Source organism: Triticum aestivum, chromosome 1D, assembly GCF_018294505.1.
Source record: "Triticum aestivum cultivar Chinese Spring chromosome 1D, IWGSC CS RefSeq v2.1, whole genome shotgun sequence".
Lineage (NCBI taxonomy): Eukaryota > Viridiplantae > Streptophyta > Magnoliopsida > Poales > Poaceae > Triticum > Triticum aestivum.
The window spans coordinates 471,002,644-471,012,220 of record NC_057796.1 but is presented as its reverse complement, the minus strand read 5'-3'; the positions used below and the strand labels follow the sequence as shown (position 1 = coordinate 471,012,220).

General features: G+C 42.4%; 1 pseudogene; it reads right to left on the bottom strand.

The window, feature by feature from the left end:
* Nucleotides 1–389: 389 nt before the first annotated feature.
* On the bottom strand, nucleotides 390–5,599 carry LOC123160933 (probable inactive poly [ADP-ribose] polymerase SRO3; annotated as a pseudogene).
* Nucleotides 5,600–9,577: the final 3,978 nt, after the last annotated feature.

Below are 9,577 nucleotides of genomic sequence, written 5' to 3'. Positions count from 1 at the left end.
ATATGAGTACCTGCTAGCAGAAATGGACAGAATTAAACAACATTTCAATACTATGGACAGGGATGAAGAAGAAGAGATGGATGGGCAAGGTATGTAAACAGAGGAATGAAGCAAATCCAACAAGACAAATAGGGACCCTGACCACTATGACCACTATTTTACCGTTCGACCGACCCCTGAAAAAATTGACTTCCAACACACCTTAATTGGAGGCACTGCAATGAAAAACAAATCGCCGTCTACTGGAAAATGAACACCCTTGATTTTTGCTCCCGCCCAGTCGGTCTCGTTGGTTAAATTTATGATCAAAGTTGAACCTTGAGAAACGCGGGCGCACTATATTTTGAAACGGAGGGAGTATTAACAATATCCTGATACTACAGATATGCTTACAGCAGAGCACGGTGCCCGTACCAAGTGGAACCAAACTTGTAGGCAAGTAAACCTGACACCATACCAATCTGTAAATAAGAAGCAAAAGTGCAAGGAAAACATAGCTCACACAAAGGACTGAGAATTAGTGGCATAAATTACCAAAAGCAACCGACTGCCCTATAGTTGAAATCAAATTCTAAAGTGGAGGCTCAATATGGTAGAGACCCGGCATCTTTTTATTTTAGAACTTGTAGCACCAGGAATTACTCAGGGACTTTGTACACTGCAACAATTTAGTGTTTGCTTTAAAGTTCTCTCAACAACCTCCATCAGTAAATTCAGTAAATTTGTACTGAATTGACAAGGATCAATATGTAGCTGAGCACCCTCTCATATTGATCGTTGTCTACCTATACACTGGGAAAATTAGTTACCAAGTTCCGGATTCAACAGAGATGGATATATGTACCACAAACAATAGGGATTGCTCTTGATGGACACGATGATCCATAGCATATTGCACAAACTGCTAACTTCCCTCATATAGTTTGTGAATCAATTTTTATTTTTTACTTCTTTTGAAAAACATGAATATTTATTTGTTTTCAAAAGTGAATGTTTTATTAAAACTTGAATTTTTTTAGGGAGAACATTATTTGAACGTTTTTTAAATATTGTGAATACTTTTTAGTTTTGTAAACATTTGGAAATGCATTTAAAAAAATGGATTTTTAAGGAAATTTTGACCAGTTTAAAAAAAGTGTGAATATATATAAAACTATGTACATTTTTAACTATTTTTACTATGTTGATTTTTATCAATAGAGTTTGTTGCTTGGTTGGGAAGATTCTTTTTATTTTTTTTTAATTATTTCGGCTTAGCCAATAAAAAGCACTTCACGTCACTTACAGAGAAAACACACACTCTCTTTTTCTATATATAAAAAAAGACACGCAAACTCATTTCCCTTCCCCCGTTTTCCATTCTCAAGTGTCCCCCTGCCAGAGACCAATTCTCTAGATTTCTTTCGTAATTGCTATTATATTCACACACCCTATACTAATAAGCATCCCCCACCAATTTACCTTGAAGCGATTGTAGGTCCCCTGCAATGTCTGCAGCTTGGACGATGGCACGAACCGCTGGATCTCTGCTAGAAGCGTCGGAAACATGTCACGAGCCACCGGCGAAGGCTTCTTTAGCATGGCGGTCGCTTCGGATGATCCTAAAACCCAAAATTTCAACGAATAATAACATGAGATACAGGCACATCTGGGGACAATTACAGCACCAATTCAGACAGAGCACTCACTAACCTTGCATCTGATAGAGGATGGGAAACTTGAAGCTGACGACGTACTCTGGGAGGATCCTCGTGTTCATGTCCTTGCCCCCAAACAACATACCACTGTGGGTTCTGCATGTTGTCGGCGGCACTGTCGTAATTGTCACTGCTGGGGTGGAGCTTGGAGGACCCGGCTGGGATGGCCTCTGGCCGGCCCATCAGAACACGGCACGGCACGATATGCGCCTCGCCGTTCTCATCTGCATTTGCTAGCATTGCGCTGCATAAAAATGATTTCATACTCGTTAGTTCCTTTATGCACTGCTTCACAGAACATTCAGAACATATGTCATCACCCGGACTCTATGTAGCAGGAAACATGATTTAGTTTTGCTCGTATTCCTCCCTTCCACAAACCATTACCTAGTCAAATTACTTCATTCATAGATAAACTAATACTGCCGTTCATGCAAACTTGTTTCCCCCTAATTTTTGAGCTAGGAGTATGAATCAAGATATAGAAACCAAAGGCTAAAATAACATGGAATCAATTATATTATGGGACGGAGGGATAATATGAATGCAATTTGGAACAGATCCTGAATTGGTAACTGTATCTGATAAATTATCCTACAGCTATATGCCTATATTCATGCTTGCCATCGATCAAAACCCCAAATTCAGAACTCTGACCTGACCTGGCATAAGGAGACTGAGGCGGCGAGAGGTGGACGTCGTCGCCGTGCGCGCGATGGCCAAGGACCTGGCTGTCCGTCCTGCCGAACCCGTGCTCCACCGCCGCGGCCACGTCCGCCGACGGAGCGCCATACCACGCGAACTTGGCATTGCCCCCGTCGGCTGGCCCTGCTGCATTTGTGGAACGCCCTGGACCGGGGACCCTGCACGACCTTGTGCACCGCCCGTACGTCTCCTCCAGCCTCACCGCCCTGCCCCAAGCTGGCCGCCTTGCACCGGGCGAAAAAAGAGGCACAACCTGCTTCATATTTCATTGTACACCATTTTATATATCCAATTTTATTAAACATCGATAATAAGGTAAAGCTGATTATTACTTTTTGTACAATTAATTTTGGGCATGAAGAAGCCAACTTAGCATTCTTCATAAGATGGAAGAGCAGTTTTGCATGGAATAGTTTGTTAGTCATCTTTTTGGCTTTTCTGGAAAACATGAAAATTTCCTCATTTTTAATAGAAGTTAAGGTTTACGTAAAAATTGGAACACTTCTTTAAAAATAATAAATGTTTATGAAAATTAGAACATTTCTTAAAAAAACACATTTTTAACATGTGTTTTTTGTTTAAAGAATGTTTTGATATTTTTGTACATTTCTAAATGATTTTTTTAGTAAAAATGGAACTTTTTGGGGGAATTTTTATGATTTTAAAAAATGCAAACCTATTCTTTTGAAACAAAAATAGTGTGAACATATGTAAAACTGTGAACATTTTTAAACTAATTTCTTCAGTAAACAAATTAAATCGGCCACATGCAAAGTCGGGTTCTCACGTACTTGGAACAATATTCTTCAAAAGAATGCTTGATTTACTAACAATCGCATTGGCGATGGCTGAGTAGACTTGATCAACAATTGTTGTTGTCCAAGTCGAGGAGCTAGCCCAGGATGATGTGAGAGTCGCCTTGACAGATAATCATTAATTGTATCTACTGGTCTAGTAGCACCTCGCACCGTCCCAGAGATCTCAGTTTCGGGTATGATGCAATGAAGCCGCTATGGTTACCCTGGTAAACATGTAAACATGACAAATCCAAAAATGCCTAACCATTAATACATTGGCAGCCTGCAAGTATTTCTTAGCTCAAACCCTCCATGTTCAACAGCATGCTCTGGGCAACACCTCAGAAAGTGCTAGATTTGTGCAGGACAAACAAAATATAGAGTTAGTAATGCCATTCAACATTATTAATTAGTTTTTAGTTCCAGAGATATAGTATTATCTTAGGCTGGCCATAGTGGGGGTAACATAACCGGTAACATGCACTTGGGACTAGCAAACATGCTTATATGACACACAATTAAATAAGAGACACTACTAGAAAAAAGGCTATAGATAATATGGACACTAATGACGCACCACACATGTGGTGCGCCACTACTATATACTAATGGCACACCATGTGTTGGTACGCCATTAGTGTCCAAATACTAATCGCGCACCATATCCACGGTGCGCCACTACTAACAATTTTTTTTCAAAACTAGTAATGGCGCACTATCCCTAACCCCCCCGGACCGCCTTTTCAGTTTTAGAAAAAATAAAAGAAAATGATGGAAATATCAAAAAAATAAAATAAAATAAGTTTCCCGTGTGATATGTGGTCTAGTTGTTGGGAAAATTTACAAATATGAATTTCGACTTTATTTGCAAAATCTCTCTGGAATTTGTAAAATGGGCATAACTTTTGCGTACGAACTCGGATTAAGAAGTTTTATATATGAAAAATCATCTACTCGAAAAGTTACATACGATTTGAACTGGGGGAACTTTGTTCAACATCTTCAAAATCCCCAAAAACCTAACAGAATGAAAGATACGGGGCTTTTAAGATCTAGAGGGGGAAAAATGAAAAAAATTCAAACTTACTAGTGGCGCACCATTTGCTAGGTGCGCCACTAGTAATAGAAAAAAAAATTGGTTTCAAAAAAAAATTGGAATTTTTTTCAAAATATGATGCGTAATATGACCGGGAAGTTTGAAATATTTTTTCAAAATTTCATCACACTCATGAACATGAACAAAGTCATAGACATCAACAAGGTTTAATAGGATTGATATGATAAATATATCAACAAGTGCCTGTGAAGTGAGCTGGTGTTGGGGTTGGATAGAACTGTGAAGTTAAGCGTGCTCGGGCTGGAGTAGTGTGAGGATGGGTGACCTTTCGAGAAGTTTGACCATGGAGTGCGCTTTGACTTGAGATTAAGCATATTGGCTTGAGATTAAGCCATAGTGACCCGAGATTAAGAAAAAAAAACAAAAAAAAATTCTGAAAAAAATTTAAAAAAATGTTAATAATGGCGCACTTCTACGCGCCATTAGTAAAAGATGCTAGTGGCGCACTACAGGTGCGCCATTAGTAGCCAAAACAGGTGCGCCACTAGCAGGCCTTTTCCTAGTAGTGAGAGAGAGTGTTAGAGTAACATAGGTAGATACTGTATCATGTTAAATGTTATACTACTTTGTGTCATGCATGGCAATAAATATGGCCATCTATGATACTACTTTATAATACTATGCACTATGAAGGTAGTATCATATACAAGTATCATATGCGTGATACTAGTATATGTTACTCCCATTATGAGTAGCCTTAGAAAACCTTTCACTGTTGTTTCACTAACCTGACGTTCAATATTCCAGAAGCCATAAAGACGCCGTAGTAGCCGTTGGCAGCATTGTAGCCATAACTTGTATTGCCATTTGACTACACCTTCGAACAACAGTATAATTAAATGCATGTTAGCCATAATTTATCCTCGAGTAGATAATAGTTCACCAGAAAAAAAATGTGTAAGATGTAACCTAGTGCGCGAACACCTTACTTGATAGGTTATCCTTGCGTCCAGCGAACACCTTGTTTGATGATTAAGTAGAAACATAATCTCCGGCAGAAATCATCAACATTCCCTAAAAAACTCAATATTTATACATATAAATAATTATCATATTACAACCGGATCAGAGAACATGAAGCAGATCATAATTGTGAAACACTGAAGATTATGTGGACTTGTTGATTCCAGCGTGAAGGGCAAGGAGCAGAGGGCATACCTGGTGGTTGTCGTCGGGCCATCGTCTACGACATGGCCTACCTGCAGCTCGTTGGGAGGGTGTCGTAGATGTTGCTGCAAGTTCCGGCTCCTCTGCTGCGGTTGCGGGAGCTCGGCGCGTTGCATCTATGACCAGCATTCCACTCGGAACAACTTCAAAAGTCCAAGCAAGATTTTTTCAGGCATGTTTTTGGAATTGGTTAACATAGAGGCCTAGGCACATATTTGATGAGACAAAAAACACGGAGACAACCATTACCACTAATAACTGAGGCAGCCCTTGCGTGAGAGAGAGAAACAGAGGGGAAGGAAACGAAGAAGAGGGAGAGCAGGGAGAGGGACGCGAGGCGTGGAGGTCCGGCGATGGTATCCGGCGGCGGGGCGGCCGGTGGCGAGGCCGAGCGCGAAGGCGGCGGGGCGGCGAGGGGCTCCCGGAGCGGCGGGGATATATAGATAGATTAGTACCACCTTGAATATAGAAAATAAATGGTAAATGTTCGTATCTGGTGCGTCGGCCGAAGCTTCAGCCGGTCGCGCTCGCTCGCTCGCTAGTCGGACTCGCAGCAGAAAACACGCGGCTGACCCTATGCAAGCCACGCAACCCACTAGGCCCACCAACCACCCATTTTTTTTCTTCGTTATCCTCATGCGGAGCGCCACAGCCACAGCTTCCATCTTTTTTCCGTGTCTCTCATCCCCGGCTCGCCCACGCAGCAATGGCCACCGCCCAACCATGCTTCCATCTCCTCCACTCCGGCCAGATGTTGTGACCCCTGAAATTGCTGCTGCCCAAGCCCAGGTGACCCGGGCACTACTGCGGGGAGCCAACCCACAGCGACGGACTGGAGACTGAAGATGGCCATGAGCCAACCCACAATCAACAAAGTAGTCTGCTACAAACGATGAGAATTTTTGCTACCACCGGCATCGAGGCATGCTGGAGCTGGAGTCTCGGCCTTGCCATGCCCGACGCCGCCGTGTGCTGGAACCGTGCCCTGTTTTTGCTTCAACCTTCAAGCAGGGAGCTGGAACCAGTGTGTGTGGATGCTGCAACAGGCCTCGAGGGAGTTCGATCCGTTGGCGCGGTGTGTTGCAACCAGCAACGAGAATAGCTCTGACCGGCGATCTATTTTGCTGGAAGCGGCCGACCAATTTGTTGCGGACGGTGGAGCACGCCGGGCAACGGCGCCAAAAATGTTGGAACCAGCAGTCTGGTTTGCTGGATCCGGCTGACCAATTTGTTACAGACGCGGGAGCACGCGGGGCACTAGCTGGCAACCTGCTACAACGACAGCCATGGCGGAACCTGTAACCGGCAGCCATTTTTGCTGGAACCAGCTTCCACAGGAGCTGCAACCAACAGCAGGAGAAGCTAAAACTAGCGATGGGGAGATTTGTTGGTGCGTGGAACTAGTGTTTTTTGCTGGAACCGTCCGGCACAAATGCTACATCCCCGGTGGAAGAAGTTGCAACCGGCGACAGAGGATGCTAGCAGCGGATGACGAACGGGGCAGCGGCGGGTGCGGCATGCGGCGGAGGGTGCCGCCACCGTGGCCGGAGACGTGTGCAGCTAGTGGTGCGTGCGGGGAGGTGCTAGACACGGATTGGTTCCGAGCGGCCCCGGCGAGCGGCCCCAGCGAGCTACGACAGCGAGGCGGGCAAGCGCATGGAGATTTAAGAGCGTGGGGAGGCTACAGAGCACGCAGAGGACCTGGAAAGACATGTGCGAGGGCACAACTGGTCAAATCGTACGGTCACGAGCGCTTAAATCATACTGCCGCGGGGCGACCGGCCCAAATTTAGGCCGGCGCACCGGCGCCTATCAGCGCCCAAAATAAATATAGATGTATTGAAGAAAAAAAACGAAAGCGTAAATTTATGGGAAGAAGTGTATTATGACGGTGAACCCACAAAGTCAATCCGTGCTTTAAACATTTGTATATATATATATATATATATATATATATATATATATATATATATATATATATATATATTCATCACCCAGGTTGCAGAATAAGTTATTCTTCGTCCGAGGTAATCTTACGATCGCTTCATAAATAAATTACATTTGGAATACAAATAGTTACATTCATATTGATTCACTACGTAAAATTTGGTATAAGAAAACAAAAAAATAGGTTATAAGACCAGAAATATCGCATTTTATGTATGTTTTTACGTTCGTAACTTTACGTAACATAAAATATTTTTTACGGCAAATATATATTTTCTGACGCTCTCTTTTTACGTATGAAATAAGACAAAATTTACGAAACGTAAAAATATGGTGCATTGATGTCAAAATAGAGAGGGGGTGAAGAATAACTATTCCTTACCCAGGTGCATTTTATGTATGTTTTTACGTTCGTAACTTTACGTAACATAAAATATTTTTTACGGCAAATATATATTTTCTGACGCTCTCTTTTTACGTATGAAATAAGACAAAATTTACGAAACGTAAAAATACGGTGCATTGATGTCAAAATAGAGAGGGGGTGAAGAATAACTATTCCTCACCCAGGTGACGAATAGCGTGACCCTATATATAGTACCACCTCGGATATATGTTTTAGATTCAAACTGAAATCGTGAATTCACGAAAAGAAGCGTATTGTCACGGTGAACCCACGGAGTCAATCCGTACTTTATTATTAGAAAGAGATTAGGGAAAGACTACTAGTACAATGCCCGTGCGTTGCACCGGGCGTAGAAAATACCAGTTCTTATGAACCACGATTTAGTGGTTAAGGAACTATGTGAAGGGACAAAGGTCACTGATGACCAGAAAAGATGCATAATTTAAGGACCACGGCGTGAGTTTAGGACATGGAGTATGATTTAGAGTAAATTGATCTAATTGACAATGTTTTTTTGAATAACTTTTGATCTATTTATTAAATATCATGGTAATATAAAATCATCAGAAGTATTAAAAATCACATCTATGTCGTGTGTTACAACATGATAAAAATTCATTGCACGCTGACACTCATAATCCAATTGTTATTGTTTCTCAAAAAAAAAAGTCAAATGTCCCTAACATGAGGAAGAATTGTTCTTTCAAGCCAACCATCTTTACAAAACGTCTAACAAAATTATGTATTTTTGTGTGGGGGGAATATATGCAGTGTTTAACTTGCGGCCCATGCTTCGCTAATGAGTAAACACCATAATGCTTTTGCCAAAAAAAAAACAAGATAGAAAATCGGCTTATAGTAGAGAGGTAGTTGATCAAAATGCAGTATTGATTAGCGTATATTTTATTGACCCACATATATGTTTAATGCGGAAGTGCATGTTATAATCCCCAAGATCCTCCGCTCTCTCAATATTATGCTCAACATGCGTGCATCTTCCTTATTATTCATTCATTTCCAACGTAGCCGCCCCTAGCGCGTCGAGCTCTGCAGGTACTCCTGGTGTGCGTGGGTAGGAAGGTACCTGCAGTAGATGGCCTTCTTCATTGTTTGCCCCCCGTCTGCCTCCCTGCACCGAGATCCATCTGCTCCGGGCCATGACTGAGAACCAGCGATGCTGCCAAGTAATTTCTAAAACACCTGGTAGGGCGTTCATGTTCATCTCCCCGAGCCCCGTTTTTGGTCGAGGGATCCCGATTCGGGGCGACCCAACACTGGCCGTCCAGAATATTCAATCTCCGATTTTAACGTAACCCAATTCTTTTCCAGGTCGGGATTGATTTGTCGAGGGTTAAATTTCTCTGATTATTCAAAGGAGCGCAGGGGCATCATGTATCAGTGAGGTACTGAAAACACCGATGTACTCCATTGGAGGTACGAACAATGTTAATTGATGGAGTTTGCCTGCAGGCAGTATTGACGGTTCCATGCAATTACATTCTGCAGAAACTTCAGCGATGAGCACGCAGTGCAGGATGCAGACGTCGTGAGTACGCAGCTTAGTTATTGTGCATTCCGCTTCATACAATCCTTGTAGGATATGTTTCTACTAATGCTGCTGTGTTTTGAACATTCCCAGTTGCACATGGTTCATGTATTGCTAGATCGACAACAAGTCCCTCCTGTCAGCCTACCTTTACGACATTACAAGGAGTCAAGTTGAACCTGATGTATTAGTGAT